General features: G+C 35.0%; 1 protein-coding gene across 4 annotated transcripts in view; it reads left to right on the top strand.

Annotated features, from left to right (window-relative positions):
• Positions 1-20,689, top strand: part of LOC150097594 (serine/threonine-protein kinase VRK1-like) — a 130,896-nt gene that overhangs the window by 21,554 nt on the left and 88,653 nt on the right. Inside the window, exon 2 of one of the 4 annotated variants that reach the window (XM_090407041.1) lies at positions 1,942-2,031. The exons of 1 other annotated variant lie outside the window; for it this stretch is intronic. The gene's annotated coding sequence lies outside the window, so the exon portion shown is untranslated. Of the gene's footprint in view, positions 1-1,923; positions 2,032-3,101; positions 3,193-20,689 lie in introns of all 4 variants that reach the window. 2 more of the 4 variants (XM_090407045.1, XM_090407042.1) reach the window with 2 other exon arrangements.

Here is a 20,689-nt window from a genome sequence, read left to right as displayed (position 1 = left end):
TACTGCGCACAGATTTGGTCGCCTGGTTTTCTTGGGGATGAGAAGGTGGTCGAAAAGATTGAGATAAGTGACCAAGATGGTGACAGGTCTGTGGAATATTCTCTACTAGGATAGGCTGAGGGTTGGTGGGTTACAAAGTTTAGTTGATAGGCAGAAAAGAGGGGATATGATAGAAACTTTCACGATATTAAAAGGGTTTTATAAAATTGATGCAAGTGAAAATTTTCAATATATGACTAATAGTCAGAACTAGGGAAGTTGTGTAACTGTGGTTAGTAAGGGTGTACAGACCAGATTTTTTTTGCTTGGAGAATGGTGAGTGAGAATGGATTGTCAGAATTGGTTGTGAGGTCCCTAACTGCATGGAGATGCAATACAGGTAATGTACTCTCTAGCATAATTTGTTAGATAATCATGGGGGCGGGGTTTCAGTGATTTACTTGGTTTACATGAGCACACAGCATTATAGCTGTGAGCAACAAACAGAGGCAATTCTTAATTCTGGATATTTCCCCTATCTCCTCATAACCCAGATAAACATTGCTACCATCAGAAAAATCGTGAAAGAAACCTAAAAAAAGAGAAAAATATTCGTATACCTGCATGCAGTAATGTGTACTATGTAAAATATCTTCATGTGCTTTCCTCCTAAATTTTCAACACGGAATAACTTGCAGTATGTTATGAAATTAGGTAATGGAAGTAACTAAGTCATCACCTGCTACTGTCCAGTGACAAAGACTTGCACTGAAAGGCAAAAATGCTTGGGGCTTGGCTAATTGCCTCTAAACCAAAGAAAATTCAGAATGAAAACTGAACAAATCATGTTTCATAACTAAAGAAACTGATAGACTTTGTCTCAGCGATATGACTATTTCTATGAACTTGACTTTAACAATGATTTCTCTGATCCTAATTCACAGGCCTTTCAAATATATAAGAGAAGTTAAATCTCTCTCTCTATGGCCACTGGCCCTACTATAGCAAAGATGAGAAGCATTACTTCTCCAGGTGCATTTTTCCAGTGGAGTTTACATAATTTGCAATCATAGGTCTGTCTTATATTTTAGTTACTAGAAATCAGTCATATCTTGTATTTCTAAAATTGAAAATGAATAGATTACATGAAAAAAAAAGATTTATTTTTTTATTTTACAAAAATAAAATTTTACAGATGTGTTTCACACAGCACATCATTTGCACGTGCAATTTTTATCACATAATACTGGTTGGACAAAGTCAGAATGTCGTAGCCTACTTGAAAATTTTGCTGACCAAGTGCATTCCTTCATGTTCACAGTTTATTTTGTCTGGTAGCATTTACTACTCATGCAGTATATCATGAAACATTTTTGGGAATAGTTCCAAGAACGAGGAATGAAAGATTGCTCATGCTTCATTTGCATGCTCTCTCTTTTACTAGATATCAACTGTACAATTGTGGATTGAGGTCATAGGAATCCTCTACTTTCCAGTCTTGGGCAGCCATGAGATATGATCCTCCCACCATCATCATCATCATCACAGAAAATGGCTATTATGAAGAGCCTTGTACATAGAGCTGATATGATCTGCTCTTCTGATTCCCTTTTGTTAGATGAACCGAATACAATTAAAAGCAATCTCATATGTAATGGATACAACAAAACTATTATGTAGCACACCTACTACATGGGCTACCTGTCTTCTTTAATGGAATAATTGATATAATAATCTAATGCAGTTAAGATTACGACTAATTTCCAGTTAGCTAGCATTATTGATGATATATATAATACAACATTTATTATGTTCTGCACATAGTGATTTCAAAAATACATACTGTATATAAGTCATCTGAGCTTATTAAACATAATAGGGAAATTTAGGAAAAAATAACTCGCAAGTTAATGAGCAGTAATTATAAGTGCACTGTAATTTCAGTTTTATTCTCCTTACCAGATTTTGAAGCATCCTTTTCTAAAATGCAGTCCTGTTCTAAGGTCTGATCAGAGGGTGTCATTTTCTTAAATGGCTGTATAAATTGTTAAGGTAAGTTTACTGTTTAGTTGACAGATTATTAAAAAAATTATTTATTCTACTACATTCATATTTATAAATTTAGGGACACAAAAACACACGTGTTGAACAGATTATTTTATTAATTACTAATAAAATAAAACTTGACATTTCGACCCCTGTATCAAGGTCATCATCGGAAGGATACAAGTGTATAAGGAACCAAGCTTGTATTCCGGTAAACTAAATCTACGTAGTTAATTAATCCTTTTCCCTAGCCTGACCTCTAGTGATAAAAAGCAGGATACTTGATAGACATCTGGTAAGGAAAGAGGTAGTAATATATCCTTTGTAGATGGTAGGAAATAAGACGGTTTTCAAATTGGTTTGAAGGAAGTACACAGACTGAATTTACAAAAAATCCTTGCTTTTTGGTTCTGAGGATCCTTTAAGGTAGAGAAATTTTTTTCACATCAGATTGTAGTCTGGTAGAAAGATGATGATTATCAATATTTTGAATGATAGTTTTGTTGTATCCATTACATATGAGATTGCTTTTAATTGTATTCGGTTCATCTAACAAAAGGGAATCAGAAGAGCAGATCATATCAGCTCTATGTACAAGGCTCTTCATGATAGCCATTTTCTGTGATGATGATGATGATGGTGGGAGGATCATATCTCATGGCTTCCCCAGACTGGAAAGTAGAGGATTCCTATGACCTAAATCCACAATTGTACAGTTGATATCTAGTTAGAGAGAGAGAGAGCATGCAAATGAAGCATGAGCAATTTTTCATTCCTTGTTCTTGGACCTATTCCCAAAAATGTTTCATGATATACTGCATGAGTAGTAAATGCTACCAGACAAAATAAACTGTGAACATGAAGTGTAGATTTCAGTAAAACTAAAAATGAGATCCTCAAGACTAATTACATATATATTGGACTACCAATATCATTTGTTGACAATAGATACTACTATTTAATAAATAAATATTGGTTTGATGTATTACATGCTAGCGAGTCAGTAACTTTCAGCCTAGTTATTTTCATTTTATATATAATATATATATACACACTCGGGTCTTTTTTTAATGCAGTTTTGAAGTTATGCGATGCATATTTCATGCAAATTCGAAGTTTCCCCATTGTACATAATGAACAGTGTGTTGCAGCACATTCTGGCATAACGTGAGTAATGTATAAGCAGTGAGTGTCCGTGAAATTTAATTTTGCATGTGAGTAAGTGTTTGTATTTTCATTATCGTAAGTCTAAATTTTGTTAATTTTTATTTTAAATATTTAATTTGGCCTAATAGAGAGAAAAAAGCACCAAAGAAAAGCAATTTCTTTGAAAATGAAAATTGCAATTTTAGATCGCCTAGCAAAAGGAGAGGAATCTACGGCGATTGGTAAACATTTTAATTTAGGCGAATCTACTATAAGAGCAATTAAAAAGAATGAAGTCGCAATAAGAAAATCCATCATTTCTGGCACAAAACTAAGTGCCAAATTATCATCGTACTAAAGAGATGCTTTATTAGAAGAAAAAAAAACAGAACGAGCACTCATAATTTGGATTGAAGATTTAATTCAAAGAAGAAGTCCTATAAGTGGTTATTTAATTAAACAAAAGCTCTTCGGTTTTATGAACAGATGAAGCAATTGGAGACATCTACTGTTGCTTCCCAGGCTGATAAAGAATTTTTGGCTAGCAAAAGATGGCTAATCGAGTTTTTAAAAAGGAATGCACTTCATAACGTGAAGATTACAGGTGAGGTTACAGCAGCAGACGAAGAAACATCCAAAAATTTAACAAGAGAAGTTAGCCAAAATTATTGAAGATGGTGGATGTTGTCCCGATCAAGTGTTTAACGCTGATGAAATAGGATTGGTTTGGAAGAAAATGCCTAGTCGAACTTGCATCGCAAAGTCTGAGAAAAAAGTAAATGGGTTTAAAGCAAGCAATGATCAAGTAATGTTGTTACTTTGTAGGAGTGCATCAAGGGATCAAATGTTGAAACCTTTCCTAGTAAATCGATCTCTAAAGACCATGTGTGCTCTAAAAGGCAAAGATCTAAAACAGCTGCTGGTACATTGGATAGCTAATACAAAGGCCTGGGTAACAACTGCTGTATTTACTGAATGGTTCAATAATTGCTTTGTACCAGAAGTGGAAACATATATGAAGCAAAAAGCTCTTGATTTTAAAGTTTTATTAATTGTTGACAATGCACCAAGTCATCTGCATTTAAAACATCCAAATGTGCAGGTAGTGTTTTTTCCACCCAATACAGCAAGAATTATTCAGCCATTAGATCAAGGCATAATTGCTGCTTTTAAAAATATTACATTAGGCAAACTTTTCAATTTATATTAGATAAACTAGAAAATGAATCATTAACTGACGTTTGGGAAAAAAATTTTCTAAATTTTAAATCATGTTGCATGTATTCATTTTAGAAATTATGGACTTTACAACCATGTTGAAAATAACTTTTAATTTCCCGATGTTTCGATCTTCATATTAAGATCATCATCTGGAGCATATACAAATATACAGGACAAGCTGAGTTATGTTATATACTAAGCTAGAGAAACAATGATTTGATCACAGGTAATTCTACTGGCATGATCACTAGTGAAAAAAAAAAAATTCAAATTAATTATTTAGAAACTACATCAAGCTAAATTCTGTTTATGATAATAAATTTAGTTTAATCCTTTATCCAAGTGTGAGCAAACAAAGTTTGCGCCTGAAGGTGTCTTCAGGACTGGGATAAGGTAGTATAACACCAGGCAACTCGTTGCAAAGGTGGAGCAGGCTTACATCACTCCTATCTCAGTATCTCCCATAATGCAAAACACATCTCCTTGCGGATATGTATATTGTTATGCATTACCCCAGTAATGCATAACAATATACATTAATACCTTACCCCAGCCCTGAAGATACTTTCAGGTGCAAACTTTGTTTGCTCACACTTGGATAAAGGTTCAAACTAAATTTATTATAGTCTAGCCAAGTGAAAAATAAACTATCAACATCATCTTTCTCTAAATCCAGAGTAATGAAAAAAGGTGGCACACCTTTTGGCAACTCTTATAGGTAGAGATGACCTTGCTAATGCTTCTGCCTGGTATCTCCACTCGGGCCTGGCTCCCACTGAAGAGACCTCAATAAAGGTCGAAACTAGTCTGGGTAGTGGCCCTTCCCTTAATGCATAACAATGTAGATATCTGGAAGGAGATGTGTTTTGCATTATGGGAGATACTGAGATAGGAGTGATGTAAGCTTGCTCCACCTTTACAACGAATTGCCCGGTGTTATACTGCCTTACCCCAGTCCTGAAGATACTTTCAGGCACAAACTTTGTTTGTTCATACTTGGATAAAGAATTAAACTAAATTTATTATAGTCTAACCAAGTGAAAAATAAACTTTCAACATCTATTTATGATAACATGAACAAACATTCTTTCTTATAGATAGATTTCTTTCAGTAACAATGATGTCCCATTTTTTAGCATTATAATTGTTATTTTTGATTTAGGATCCTGGATTATCCGTTTGTAGTTACTCTTAGAGAGGAAGGTTCCATGGGTCGAATATGTGCCTTCCATATGTTTGGGATTTTTAGACCATCATTATTGTTCAGATTGGAGTGGTTGATAATAATCTCACAGGCTTCTTTAAATTTGCCTTCATACCATGTTTTGGTGTGATGTAAACAACTAGTTCTTTTCCAATCAATTCTATCTAAGGTGTTCAGGGCATGAACAGAAAGGCCAGCTTCACCATAGTTATTGTATTTAATGTGTCATTTATGTTCTTTTTGTCTGATAGGAATTGTGCGTCCTGTTTCCCCTATATATATGGTATGGTACAGGTGCAATAGATACGGTATACTCCAGGGTGGGCCAGCAGAGGGAGTGGGTCTTTGGATGAGCTGAGTTTTAAAAGAGAGGAATTCCTCTCCTTTAAAACCCAAAATCTGGCTCAGATACGTTGGCGATGTTTTTGTGATCTGGTCCCATGGCCACTAGACACCTTCCTTAGCCACCCAAACAAACAACACAAACGCATACAGTTCACAATTGAGATTGAAAAACAGAACACACTTCTGTTTCTAGATACACTTGTCACATATCTTCCTTCTGGCAATCTTTCCTTCACTGTTTACTGGTGTTATGTCGTGACATTTCCTTACCTTTTATATTTTTATTGTGTTCTTCTTACTAATTTTATCAGTCTTAAATTATCACCGTGTAGTGTTATCCCATTAACTATGAACCTCTATGGTCTATATTCATGAAACTAACATAACACTGCACTCTCGCACTTACTATAAAATCTATCCAGACGATCGATTCTTAGAATGATTATGTATATTAAATAATTAACAAAGGATACACCTCTGAATATAGCCCTATCCTCAGTAATAATGGTCTGGAGTCACCTCCTAAATCAGGTTCTGGCAATATTTATTTGATCAAGCTGCGCCAGCCAGATCCCTAGGATAGAAATTCCTCTTAACCAAGGAGTAACCTTCAGAAAATATACTAAGCTAATCAATTTACTAATTATTTCTTATCCCAGTTTTATCTATGTCACTTAATTGATTTTAGTTTGCAGTCATGGTCTCTGTCAAATAATTCTATCCCGCTCAGATTCAGATATTAGCAAGTGGTGCATTGGATTCAATTCAAGGCACAAACCAGGTTAAGATATTCAAGATGCATTTATTAAATTCCCAAGGTTACACATTTACAAGAATAAACTTAATTGGAATATAGGTATCTTAGGTTAAAAGGTTAAACATAGCAACTGTATTTTACACATCAATTTAAGCATAGGTTAATTCCATAGCACAAAATTTGTTAGCATCCTCCAAATATCCTTACTAGTCTACACATTCTCTCAAATTAATTCAATCACATCGGTAACTTTATAGATCATTACTTACAACAATTCAAACTACAATTTATTCAATTGATTACTTGAGAAATAGCCCTAAGACTTAAAACACTGCTATCCAACGTTCACGATAATCCTTTTCCTACAAGTATAGAGTTCTGAAACATAACATCTCTTTTCTTCTATATCACAATATTCCTCTCTTTCTCAACGAAGAATTACAAAAGGTTTTAACATTACCATATTTCTGGAAGTATATTCATTCTGTCATCTTATCCTTACTTCGTCGCACGGAATATCTGGTCTTCTTCTAGACGATGGTCTCACAGGCTAGGCTTGGACTTCATTGTTCTGCCCTTCTTTTCCATCATGGACTGGAAACAGCATGGCTCGGATCGATCCAAGTGGACTTATATGGCGGTCAGTTCCTTCAGGCTTGCTCGGAATGATGCCGATTATCTCCTCATTGATTCCTTCCGTATGACATCTCGAAACGATGGCTGTGAATAACTACACACTATCGATGAGATCCCAAACTCGAACTCTCCCCTACTTCACAAGAAAATCCAAAGCAAAACAGACAAAAGCAAAAAGCCCCTTGAAAGGGGGACAAACCCCTTTTATATTCACTACCTTTGGCACCCTCTTCACTACCATACCTTTCTGCCTGGCACCCTCATTTTGCACACGTGTCATTTTTTTCTATTCGTGTCTTTCTGGAAAACACCAAGCGTGTGCCGCCCCGCACGTAGACAATTTGTCATAGGCTACGTAATCCACCCGAGGTTTTCGTTAGTGGACTTTGAACATCTGTTGTTACATGGCTTAACATATATCTTATAAAGAACACTTCTTCCATTATAAATTCTTACAAAAAATTGACATCGTTTACCTTTAAGGAATATTACATAAAATAGTACTAGCATATGATTCATTAAACAATTTGTATGTACAAGCATTTTTGTTGTTGTTTAGCTAAAACTTGTTTAATCCTGAATAAATTATTTCTTTACGGAAATCTTTTCATTCAAGATCCAACACCCGAAACAGACACATGCTGGTCAATATATACATATAAACTCCTACCACCACCCAACACAAAAACTAGGTGTCATGAATACTTTAAAAAACAGGGCTTTGAAAATTTTACTCCAGTGAACCTGCACAGAAATTTGAATTTAAAGTTATCAGCAGTATACTTTTCTAAAAAAACGATTACAGCCAAAACACTATTAACAAAATTCTCTATAGTATGCCCAAACTTTAGAGAGCTTTCGTTGGCTCGATGCCAAGAAGAGTCAATTCATGTTGAAGGGGAGAAAGAAATAAGGCGATGTACAAATTGATCACCAACACGTGAAATCATGTGCTTTATACATAATATTTTCCAACTGTTATACAAGCAAAATAGTTACCACTTTAAAAACTACAATGATCATAAAAGATAATTTCATTTTCCGACGTGTAATAATAAACACTCATTCTGCAATATGGATTGATTACCCTATTATCAGAATGGATTCTCCATGCGCAGAATTGTCTAAGGGTCTCGTATCTCCATTTCTTACATTAATAAGACATCAGATAAAATAAACAGAATACTACAAAAATACAAACTCAGAGCCACCTTTAAAACCTCCTGTAAAATTAAAAAGCTTACTCAACTAATTTTTTTTTTTTCACTAGAGGTCATGCCAGTAGAATTACTTGTGATCAAATCATTGTTTCTCTAGCTTACTGTATGTAATGTAACTCAGCTTGTCTTGTATATTTGTATATGCTCCAGATGATGATCTTAATATGAAGATCGAAATGTCAGGAAATTAAGAGTTATTTTCAACGCAGTTGTAAAGTCCATAATTTCTAAAATGAATGCTGATCACCGTGCAACACTAAAAGAAAGGAGCACGTTGCATCTGCTGTTGCTGAAATAAGACCACAAACTTTAAATGCCTGCTGGAAAGCAGCTTGGCCTGGATGTGTTGCAAACAGTGCAACCATTCAAACATCTACATTATCAGCTGAAATCATTACTTTGGCACGTGAAATTGGTGGAGAAGGTTTTGATACATTTAGCCAGAATGATGTAGACGAATTGCTTGTGGATAATGCCTTAAGTGACGATGATATTATTGGATATCAATTAACTTTAGATATCATCGAAGATCCAGAAAACGATAGCGAAGCAGAAGAAACACCTGTCCCTCTCACTGCAAATATAATTCAAGGTCTTGAACTGTGCAATAAATTGGAAAAGCATTTTCTTGTTAATGACACAAATTCTGAATGAGCTTTTAAATTCCAGCATGAGTGAGCTGAAGAACTGTATGTCTGGATATCGCAAGCTGTATAAAAAATTAGTAAAATCATCATCGCAAAGTTTAATCACTGATTACACTGATTACATTGTCAGAAGAAAAAAATCAGCACATAGCATGGGTGAAGCTACTTCTGTTTGTAAAGAACCATTGCCTTTACCATACAGATCTGTTGCTCTGACTATCTCTTCTGCTGATGAAAGTGATTTCATACCAGTTTGCAAACGTTGCCGAATGTTGTCTAATAGCGACGGTAATTCTGATGAAAAAATGTAAAAAAAAAAAAAAAAAATTTTTTTTTACTTTTCAATAAAATTAAACGAATAACACTTTAAAACAAACTTGGGCATTCTTATTTTCCTGAATTTTTATAAACTTTTTATGTGGTTTTAGAAAATTATGGAACGTATCCCTAATTTTTCAACATAAGTTAGGTCTTTTTTGTGGGATTTTTTATATGGGGGTTTTCTGTGGAACGTATCCACCGATATTAAAAATAAAATAAATAAAAGAGAGAGAGAGACACCCAACTGTGTATAATATATACACAGTTGGGTCCCTCAGCTTTGTCATCACACGTGCTCTCTTCAGCTGATCCACAAGATGCTTCGCAAATGAGATATCAGAACTGTTACACAGTTGCTAATACAACAGAAAGATGAATTTAGGAAATAGCATTAGATCCTAAACATTTAAATATTAACTTGTCTGAATGCATAAACACACAGAACATTTGGAACAGTTAGAAATAATTTAAAAAATAACATCAGTCTCTTCTCTATAACTGCATAACAATTGTCACCGTCCTTACTGTTTTGTCGACTAGTTTGTATATATACTTACAAACCTGAAGAAATCCTATGCAGTTGGGATGAAACGTCGTGTTACTAAATAAATAAATGTTATCAACTTATTCCGGTGTTCTGCCTTATAAACTTTAATCAGATATTCATGAACCAGCAAAGTTTACATGCTTCTATCCACACACACACACACACACACGCTAGACTCAAAAACTCCACTCATTCTGTGATGATGAATGAAGTTTCGATTTAACCATCAGTTTTATTTATGTAATGCCAATTCTGTTTTATGTTTTAAGTACTTTTTTGGTATGTTTACAATGCTTATTGCATATATTGAAGTGTTAAGTTCTGGATAAAATTAAAAATAGTTAACTTGTAATTTCTTCAGAACTTAACATGCAAGTTAAAACTTTGCACATACTGATATGTCAAGCAGGAAGAATTAAATGTAAAGGTGCCAGACAATTTAGTAATTTTAGAATTCTGTTATTTATCCCTTAATATGATAATATATTTTGTTGTAATTAAGTCCACTGCCTAAGCTTTGCTAAAAATAACATGAGTGTTTGTGCACCACTCAGTGAAGGTCTAACAGGTCAATGTTTGATTGCCAGAAGCAATGTACGTGCGCCAGAGTACGCGTTGACCGTGAAGGGAAGGCATGCGACTTAAACCTCCCCCCACCACCAAAGTGATTACTAGGGGAGAATGTGGTGCTAGTGAAAGGAGTTGTGCTTTGAAGTGAGCAAGGAAGGAAAAGGATATGACGTAGTTCGGAAGTGTAGGGGCACATAGTTTAAAAAGGCAACGCAGTGCCGCATCAGGGCTTTTTCTCTCATTCGTCGGATCTCCAGCCAGAGTCCCTTGCCGGCCAGTCGTCCGCTCTTGTGGGAGCCAGTCTCTCTGTGACCCGATGTTCGTCCTGGTCTCTTGGGCGAAGCATAGAGCCACAAGCAAGGAAGGAGTGGCAAGCAGTCCTTGAGAATCTGCTGATAGAAAATTCGTTCAGCGGAGCTGAGGTCCGGTATGCAGTAAAGACAGCCGAGCTTTGCTTAAACCTGGTAACCAGTGAAAGGCAAGCACATGTCTTCACTGTCCAAGATTCATCTAGCTCGAGTCTGACAAGAAGGAAACTACAGGTCAAACGGAACCAGAAACAAATCCGAAGATGAAGGTGTATCGAGATGTGTATGATTTTCCAGCAGTTCCCAACTGGGTGGTAATGTAGAAACCTTTTCTTTGTTCAATGAAAGTGTGCAGAAGGAGTGATTGTAACCTTAATAGAACGTTTAAGACTAGAATATTGTGATCTCGCGTAAGGACTCTAGAAACCTAGTTTAGAGAGACTGACTAGATTCCAGGACATGAATGTAGAAATTAGAGCATGACCTGAATGTCTGTGAAGTGCATAACCTTAGTAGAATTGTATCATTTATCTTTGTATTGCTTTTGTTTGAGAGTTATATGGATTTGATACTTATACTTGTTTGAGATAGAAATTAGAGAAATTGAGTGGGTGTATTTTATCTGAAATTGATTTTGAAGTTAATGTATGACAGAGTTAATCTTAATAGTGTTGAGACATTAGCCTTTGTTTCACCTTTGTTCAAGTGCATGTGGAACTGTTACCTAAGCTTGTTAAGAAAGAATGAGAGAGATTGAGTGCTTATGATTTAACTGAAATTAATTTAGAAGTGAACATATGTCTGAATTATTCATGATTCGTATTTTGTTTAGTGCATAATTAAATGTTTTCTTTTGATTTAACAATTGCCTTGCCTGAAATAATTTTTTACTGCACCCCCCCCCCCCATAAAAATCGAACCACGCAGGAGGTATTTTGGAAGAGAGGTCACGACTCTAGATTGAGATAGGGATAGATTTGAGCCTTGAGTTAATTTTATAAGTTTCACAAATTAAGGATATGGTTCAGAGCTCGGTACTGGTTCTTTGATTCTTCACTGGTTGAAAATCTAGAACTTAGGGTGGTGCAGCTAAAATAGAATTTTTCCCTGAGTTCGAAGTAAGAACCAGCATTAGTTCAGAAACAAAGGAATTGCCATTGTCTGGTGGGAATCACTTTGCTTTCAACCCACAAACCATATCCTTATAGTAAAATACGGCGCCAAGTTAAGAGAAAAAAGTTGAATATAATAGAAGTGAGATAAGGGAAGGAAGCGACATAATATAACAGTAAAAATAGACAATAACTATAGAAAGGGGGTGACATAACAGAAGAATACCAGTTATTACAAATACCTGTTTTATCAATTATCACTGTTGTATTGGAATATGACCAATGAGAGGATTGAGATACGCATGTATAATTTTTATCATATAGAGTGCTCAGTCATACCCTGAAGTAATAGTTAATTGCAACACAGCAACCTAAAATAGATATGTAGCAGACAGCAGTAATTATCTTTCTTACTCAGTTGTGAAATGCTCAGAATTTGACTGTTAATAGTGGATATTAAAACTGGAAAGTTGCATATCATGCAGCATGACATCACTGGTCTTGTGACAGTGGCATATGACTGGCTAGTCAGAATTAAGAAACCCACGTAATGTTGTTGTGTGTGTAGACCTAAGGGCTTTATTTTATTGAGGAGTGAGAACATAGCAAAAAAAAATTGTATTATCCGATATAATAAATGGTCTTGCATCACTTTTTTTAAAATGGATGAATTTTTCTTCACAGACTGAAATACACACTAATATATGAGCATGTAACATATCTGCTTCAAGACTGGTAATTTAGGTAGGAGATGAATCCCTTTGTCTGGTGAGACCACCACTCCACTTATTTATTGGAGGCCTGAAGTGACTTGAAAAGTCCATGTTTGGTCTCTAGAGCAGAGTTTCTAGACTCTGTAAAAATAAATAAAAAATACAAAAGAATATATGAAATTGATAGAAATAGGGAGAGAGAAAAAAATCCCTATCCTGCCCATGGTACAAAATGTACTATAGGTATAGCACATTGACGTGTTTGCTATTTGGCCGTATAGTCCAGACACATTAGATAAGTTTTTAAGGCATTTAAACAGCCAGCATCCTAAAATATTCACAATGGAACAGGAAGCTAATAACTGTCTGCTCTTTCTAGATACACTAATCACATGGCTTCCTGATGGTTCATTATCTTTATCAGTTTATAGAACACCCACACATACAAGAGATATTTGTGCAAACATTCACATCATCACTAAAGTCCTTATTGGCACCGCTTATTGTTAGATAAAGAGAAAGAAAAAACAAGTATTAATTTGATCTTAAAATGACTGTTTCCCAAATTTTTGGTAAATTGATACAAAAATATTTGTTGAGGTTTGGAGTATGTTTTAAAGCTACTGCTGATTCCAAAACAATCTCTCTGACTTATGACTTCTGTGTAGCATTTTTGTTTTCTTCCATTTGATCCTGTGTGAAGGGATATCCAAGACATAGTTTTGCTAGACCCAACTTGTCATAACGATAGTGTCGAATATATTTTTTTGTTCTCCAAAGCAATGTTTTGGACACTTCATATGCTCCCAGATGTGATAAAGAAGAGTTTGTCCTTATGTGAACGGATGAGAGTTGCCAATTTGACACGTCGTTTAAACATGGTGCATAGCTGATATTTATTAAGCATTCTAAATATCTTTTCAGATGTGCTTTGAATTATGAGATGGTAACAGCTTTTTTGTAGTCTTGTGTAACAGAAAATGGAGGGAATTTCTGGGGAGCATTTAGTATTTTTTCTATTCTATTCTATGGGGATTATAGCCATTGACTAAGAAAGTGTGAAGCAAGTGAGCAAGTTCAAATTAATACTTGTTTTTTCTTTCTCTTTATCTAACAATAAGCGGTGCCAATAAGGACTTTAGTTCCTTCTGTTGTCTGTTACATTTTTTTTTTTTTAAAACTAGTTCCACTGTTATATCAACTTGTTTCATGTACTACAACAAAACTGTTCTTGTGCTCTGAAGATCCTGGATATAATACCTGTGAAATATGAGCTAATAAGTTAATAAATGTTAATTATTTTCTTATTATTCTGTGTTGTGAATCAATACCATTAAATAAACTAGCATGTACTCTCATCACATAAGCCTTTCTAATCAATTTCATTATTCTAAAATGTATTCAAGAAGACCTCATTTTTAACAACAAAACTTGTATCCTTCAGGACAGATGATCCAGAACGATTATTTTCATGGTCAAGTTGGGATGTATGGTTACCTTAATCATACACATCTTGTTTAGAGACCCAAGCCTTCAATCTGTCTAACCAATCTATTCTGTATTCCCCTCCCATCCTCTGCAGCTTGTACACCATCCTGTCATGAGGTGATCTATCAAATGCCTTTGCACAGACCAGAAATCAGTGTATATAAACCTTTGCCAGCAAAGTTTGGTTGATTGGTAGAGCCTCTGCTACTAATGGCTTGCAAAAAATTAAGCAAGTTTGAGCGCAGTTAGTAGTTGGAAGGGGTCAACATGCCTCCCTCGATGAGACTTTGGACTCTCTGGAGGTATCACATAATAATAATAAATCTCCCTTATCCAGCACATTCATCACTTTATCATGAAATGCAAGTTAAAAACAATACTTGTCCTTTATAAATCTGTGCTGAACATCTTATAAATCCTATAATCAGTCAACCTAGTCCTGTATTCTATTTTTAACCAACACTCTCCAATATGTTGACTACAACTGCAGATATGCAATCTGTATTTGGAAACTTCTGTCTCCTAAAACTGCTTGTGGATATTTAAGAACCTTTCCCACTGTAAGATGTTCATTAAATAACCAGGTCAAGGGCATAGCTAACTGTTTTGTACATTCCTTAAAAATGTGGCATTGTGTCATCCATACTTGCAGCCTTATTAACATCTTACCCAATCAACACCTGATTTCACCTCGAATTTTCCTAATACTTGTTTTCCCTTCTCCATGTTGCACAGCATCATTTACACAGTATAGCATACATTGATAAAATGCTTACTAAATAACTCTCCCTGGATGTCTTGCAATGGTCACTCTATAATATTAATTTCTATAATAATAGAAACAACAAATAATTATGGTCATTCTCAGTTATGGTAGCAGAGTGGCCATATATTTCAGCCTGAATATTACATGCCATCAATAACTTTTTTTTTAAATAGCTAATGATTATATTGCAATATTTCCTCAGTTACGTCATTGTGTATAACATCGTGCAGCTCTTACTTTTTTAAATTCAATCCATTGTTAACATTCTACTTTGTAATTAACTATTGTCACCACTGATGATGGCCTTAAATAAATACTATTACTTATCTCTTGTGTGTGTTCGTGTTAATTGAAGAAATCTCTCATGAAGCAAGTATCTCCTAAACAACAATTTTGTGGGGTTAGAAACTTCATAGACTCTCAAAGTAGTGGAAGGAAGATAAAATTGTTCTGCTTCACAAAGAGGGAGGATGAGAAAGAATCAGGATTAATAAAGATCTCAGAAGAGAGCCCTTTTTTTACAGGGAAGAGGGATTTTGCTAATGATAAAAAAAAAAAAAAAATTAGAAGCCACAGAATAGAAATGCATTTGGAACAGAGATTCAGAGGGCAGTTCATATGAGATTATCTAGTCTATGATATAGGCCAACAGGATCAAATATATAATTGTTTGTTGCTATAATCCAGGGAATATAAAGAAGAATGTGGATGACATACACTCGCAAATTAGCTCAATGAGGGCAGTTTGAGTAATTATTACGAGAGGATTTCAACTATGGGGGGGGGGGGCATAGATTGGGAGGAGGAATGGTCACAGGGAGAGAAGGAAATGGAATTTATACAGCTGTCAAGAGATAATTATCTGAGGCAGCATGTAATGGAGAAGACACGAGGTTCAAGAGTTCTGGATCTTGTTATAACATCACTGAACGTAACAGTAACCAATCTAGTGGTACTGAATTTGCTTGGGCGTAACGTGATCATGGAAGTGCTGTTAAGAAGGAATATATGTGGAATTGCAAAGCAAGTGACTATGACAAGCTTGAGGAGTCATCTTTCACCTGGCATAAAAATTTGGAGGTGAGAGAGAGAGATGGTGATGATGATGTATGGGATGGTCAAGGGATATTTTGAAGAAACATCGGACTGTATATCCAGAGTCAGAAGGATAAATCTTTTAGGAGTTAGTGATATCAGCTTGCCATAGAGTAGTACAAGGCACAAAAAAGAAGAGTGAACTGTTGTGGTAAGGAAGGCCAAAGCTGATTATGAGAGAAAACTAACTGGTGAAGCCAAAAGAAATCCTAAAGAAGTCTTTTGCTGTGTGGCAAGTAAAGGAGAAATGACTATGGAAAGATGACTTTAAAAAGTGCTGACTGTGGGGAAGTAACAGAAGCAGACCAAAATAGTCGAATTAGTGAGTGATCATTTTGCAAAGGTATACCATCTAGGTCGGTGATACTACAATGCCAGATATAATAACATTGACTGATGGGAGAATAGAGGTCAAAGAAATGGAGGTGCTTAGAATATTACAGAATCTCAATCAATGCAAACACAGTAGATTAGATGGGATATCGGCCCATGTGTGTGAGAGAATTATCAACTCCTCTGACCAAGCTGTTTAAGTTTCAGTACTTGGAAAGTGGCAATGCAATGGAAAGAGAACAAAATAGTCCCAGTGAATAAAGGAGGAGGCAGTAGAAAATTATAGATCAAACGGTATATCAGGAATAGTGGTTAAAATAATGGAGAAATTGATAAAAGAATTCAGGACGGTGGATAAGAATATGATACTTTATAAGGGGCAACATGATTTTGTGAAGTAATTTTCTTACTTTTTATAATGTGACAAGGGAGTTGGATAAGGGAAATAGCTACTCAGTGATACTTCTGGACTTTGCAAAGGCATTTGACAGAATTCCACATATAACTTACATAAATTGGAGCAAATCGGGATGATATGAATGTGGTGATTTGGATTAGAGGGTGGTGACTGATGTATAGATGTCAAAGAGTAGTTTCTGTAGGAGTGAAGTTCAGGAGATGGCAGGCAACTAGTAGTGTATGTCTCAATACTTACTTAGTCCTCTGTTATTTAATTTGTACATCAGTTATATAGGAAATGATTTGATGGGAAATGCTCAGTTGTTTGCTGTTGATGCAAAACTATGATGAGCATAGTAAATGAAGGTGGTGTGGAGATTCTGCAGGATGACTTAAACATGATCAAAGGTAAAAGATTGCCAGTTTAATGTGGCTTTGTGCAAGATTATGCACTTTGGGAAGAAGAGATCACAAGCTGTGTACTATATTGGTGAAACTGCAGGAAATTGATGAAGCCTGGGTCAGTGATAACTGTGGACAGGGAGTTAAAGTGTAGAGGACATATTTCAAAGGTGACCAAAACAGAACATAAGATTACATGGCTGTTGAAGAGCATACTGACAAGCATGGATAGAGAAGTTATTGTTTCCCTTTATAAGGCTTTAATAAGCCCACATCTGGATTACTGCATGCAGATCTGGTCAGCTGGATTCTGTGGGAAAGAAGTGGTGATCGAGAGGATCCAGAGGCAAGTGACAAAGATTGTGGTAGATCTGTGGATTGCTCCCTATGAAAATAGATTGAAGCTCTGTGGACTTCAAAGACTAGTGGGTGGGTGAAAAGGGAGACATGACAGAAGCATATAAGTTATTGAAGGGATTTTGTAGGATTGACATTGAAGACCTGACACTATATGAATGGATGGGAGAGAATTGAGGGGCTAACCATGGAAATTGTGCAAGAATGTGGAGAGTGTGGTAAGCAAGAGTGTTAGGAATAGATTTATTGCTTGGAGGATAGTGAAGTGGAATGGTTTGCCAGAGATAGTTGTGAGTAAATGTATTTAAGTAACAGTATGATAGGTATTGGCAAATAGGGATCTACCATGATGAGTCTTCTGACTCCATGGAGATACCTGTATTATAATAATAAGATTTCAGGTTACAGCTGCTGTCCCTGTAGGTAGTATGGTTTTTTAGTTATAAAAGTGCTTGCTCAAGCTCAACAGGAAAACAAATGTCCACATGAGAGGTACATATGCTGTAGTATATTTGATAAGGTTCTAAACAAGTAACGAGGTCATAGTTCTGCTTTGTAAGACCTTGAATAGGCCAGAAATGGATTTCTATTCACAAATTTGATTACTTAGTTTTCAAGGGGATGAAAATATTTTGGAAAAAAATCCAAAGAAGAGTAACTAAGGTGGTGTATTTCTGGAATGTTAATTATGAAGATATGTTACTTGCTTATTCCTCTTCACTCTATTGGGAGCATAGGGCCTTAACCACAGATCTCCATCTGACTCTGTTTTGTGCTTCTCTTTTCATCAGAAAGACTTAGTACATGCCCTATCCATTTCCATTTTCTCTGTTGGATATCTTTTTTTCGGCCATTTTATTTGTAGAATTCTTCTTCAACATTTATTTGCAAGGCTTTCAGTTTTGTTTTTTATAATTGCTTTTGTTGTCCATGTTTCTGAGGCATAGAGTAGAACTGATTTTGATATTTGTATTAAATAACCAGATTTAGTTTTTTAAATCTATTTGCTTTGATCTCCATGTTTTCCCTAACATTTTAAAAATTATTTATGGTCTATGTATCTTAGATTTTATATCTTCCTCTGCTTCTTCCTGTTTATTTATTATTGAGTCTAGATAATTAAAGTTCTTTACTGTTTCTAAAATTTGACCATCCAGTACTGTCTTTTTTTATTATTTATTCTTAATATACAATAGTCAAAGCTTCTTCATTGAGTTTTATTGTTTTTGCCTTCATATGTCATGCATGTACTAATAAACATATCATCTGCAAAATCCAGGTTGCAGCTGTTGTATTAAATTCCACTGTATTCCTTTTGTGTTTTTCATGACATTTCTCATAATCCAGTCTGTAGCAATAAGAGATATTGTTGGAGAGAGAATGCAGCCCTGTCTAACTCCTGTTTTAATTTCAAACTTTTCTGAAAGTTCTCGACTATGTATGATTTGTATTTATATTTTGCATAATTTTTTTAATTATGTTGATAAGTTTACATTGTATACCATAATATGACATTAATTTGCATATTGCTTCTCTGTTACTGCTGGAGTGGTGGCTTGTCCATAAGGGCTGCATTGAATGCAGCTCCAGAGTTGAGTATACTAGTAAGTAGTACTGGCTGGTATACTCAACGCTGGAGCTGCATCCCTTATGGATGAGCCGCTACTGCACTGCTATCAAAAGCTTTTTTTGAACAAAGTTGATATAAAGATTTGACTGCCATTCTATTCATCATTCGATTATTATTCTTAGTGTTGCTATTTGATTTATACGACTTGTTGGCTCTAAATCCTGCTTGTGTTTCTCTTAGCTTTTGGTCTATTTCTTTCATATTTTACTTTTATTTGTTGTGTTTAACAATGGTATTCCGCTCCAGTTATTGCAATCACTTAAATCTTTTTTTGGTATTTTGATCAGTAACCCAATATTCCATTCTTCCTACATCCATATTTGGTTAAGAAATGGATAGAGTATATTTGCCGTTAAATCTATATCTGCTTTTAATAGTTCATTTGGTGTGTGTGTGTGTGTGTATTTTTCAGATTTTTCTGTATTCATCATCTTTTTGAAGTATTTTGCCTATCTTTCTATTTTATGTTTTGTTTTGTTTATTTCCTTGTTTGTCTTCTCTTCTTTTTATTGCCTATCATTGTTCTCATAATATTATATGTTTTAATATCACCTCTAATTGCTGCAGTTTTTGCCTCATTTAGTAGGTTTTCAATAAACTCCTTTTTCTTGCATCTTTCTTAATCTCTTTATGTATTTGTTTATATTTCTTTTGTAAGCTGATCTTTTTCTTATCTTGCATCTTTTTTTCCTTTATTTCTTTTCTTTCTTCTGTGCACTCCTAGTTTTTTCTGCATCTTCATAGTGTATGTTTTTAATACCTACCCATATTTCTTCAGTGCTTCTAAATTCTTTATGTCTGTTCTGTCTGGTCTGAGTAAAAACTTCATAACTGTTTTTAACCTCTACTGCATATTTTCTTTTAGTTTCCATATATTTTAGTTCGTTTGTTTTATAATCTATTTTTGCTTTTTGCTATTACTAAAAAATGATCTGTATAAGCATCTGCTCCTCTCATTGATCTCACATTCAAAAGAGATTGCCATTCTCTTTGTATCTTGGTGCTCTCCATGTTACATTATGTATATTTTATGCTTAAAGATGGATCCTCCTATTACTAATTCATTTGCCATGGAGAAATCCAGTGACATCTTTCCGTTTTCATTTATATTTCTTGTACCTTCTTTTCCCATTATCATTTCTCTACCTGTACAGTAATTTCCTGTTTTAGCATTTAGATACCCCATTACTGTAATTATATCTCACTTGCTCTTATGCATCTTTCTGTAATTGGTTCCCATGATAGAATGGGAACCAATTACAGAAAGATGCATGTAACTAACTCCTTAACTTGTTAGTGTGCTTCCTCATATCTCTATATTACATAACCTGCAAGGACAGCTTTTGCAAAACCACTATTTACCATCACCCCAAATTCCAAATCTCACACAGTTCCATCAGTACAGTACCTAATCCTAACGCTTTTGCTTTCCAATGGCAATACCTTG

This window comes from Typopeltis vanoorti, chromosome 17, assembly GCF_054136105.1.
Source record: "Typopeltis vanoorti isolate ZY-2024b chromosome 17, IOZ_Tvanoo_1.0, whole genome shotgun sequence".
Taxonomy (NCBI): Eukaryota; Metazoa; Arthropoda; class Arachnida; order Uropygi; family Thelyphonidae; genus Typopeltis; species Typopeltis vanoorti.
The sequence above is the reverse complement of the archived record's forward strand: the minus strand, read 5'-3'. Positions and strand labels throughout refer to the sequence as shown.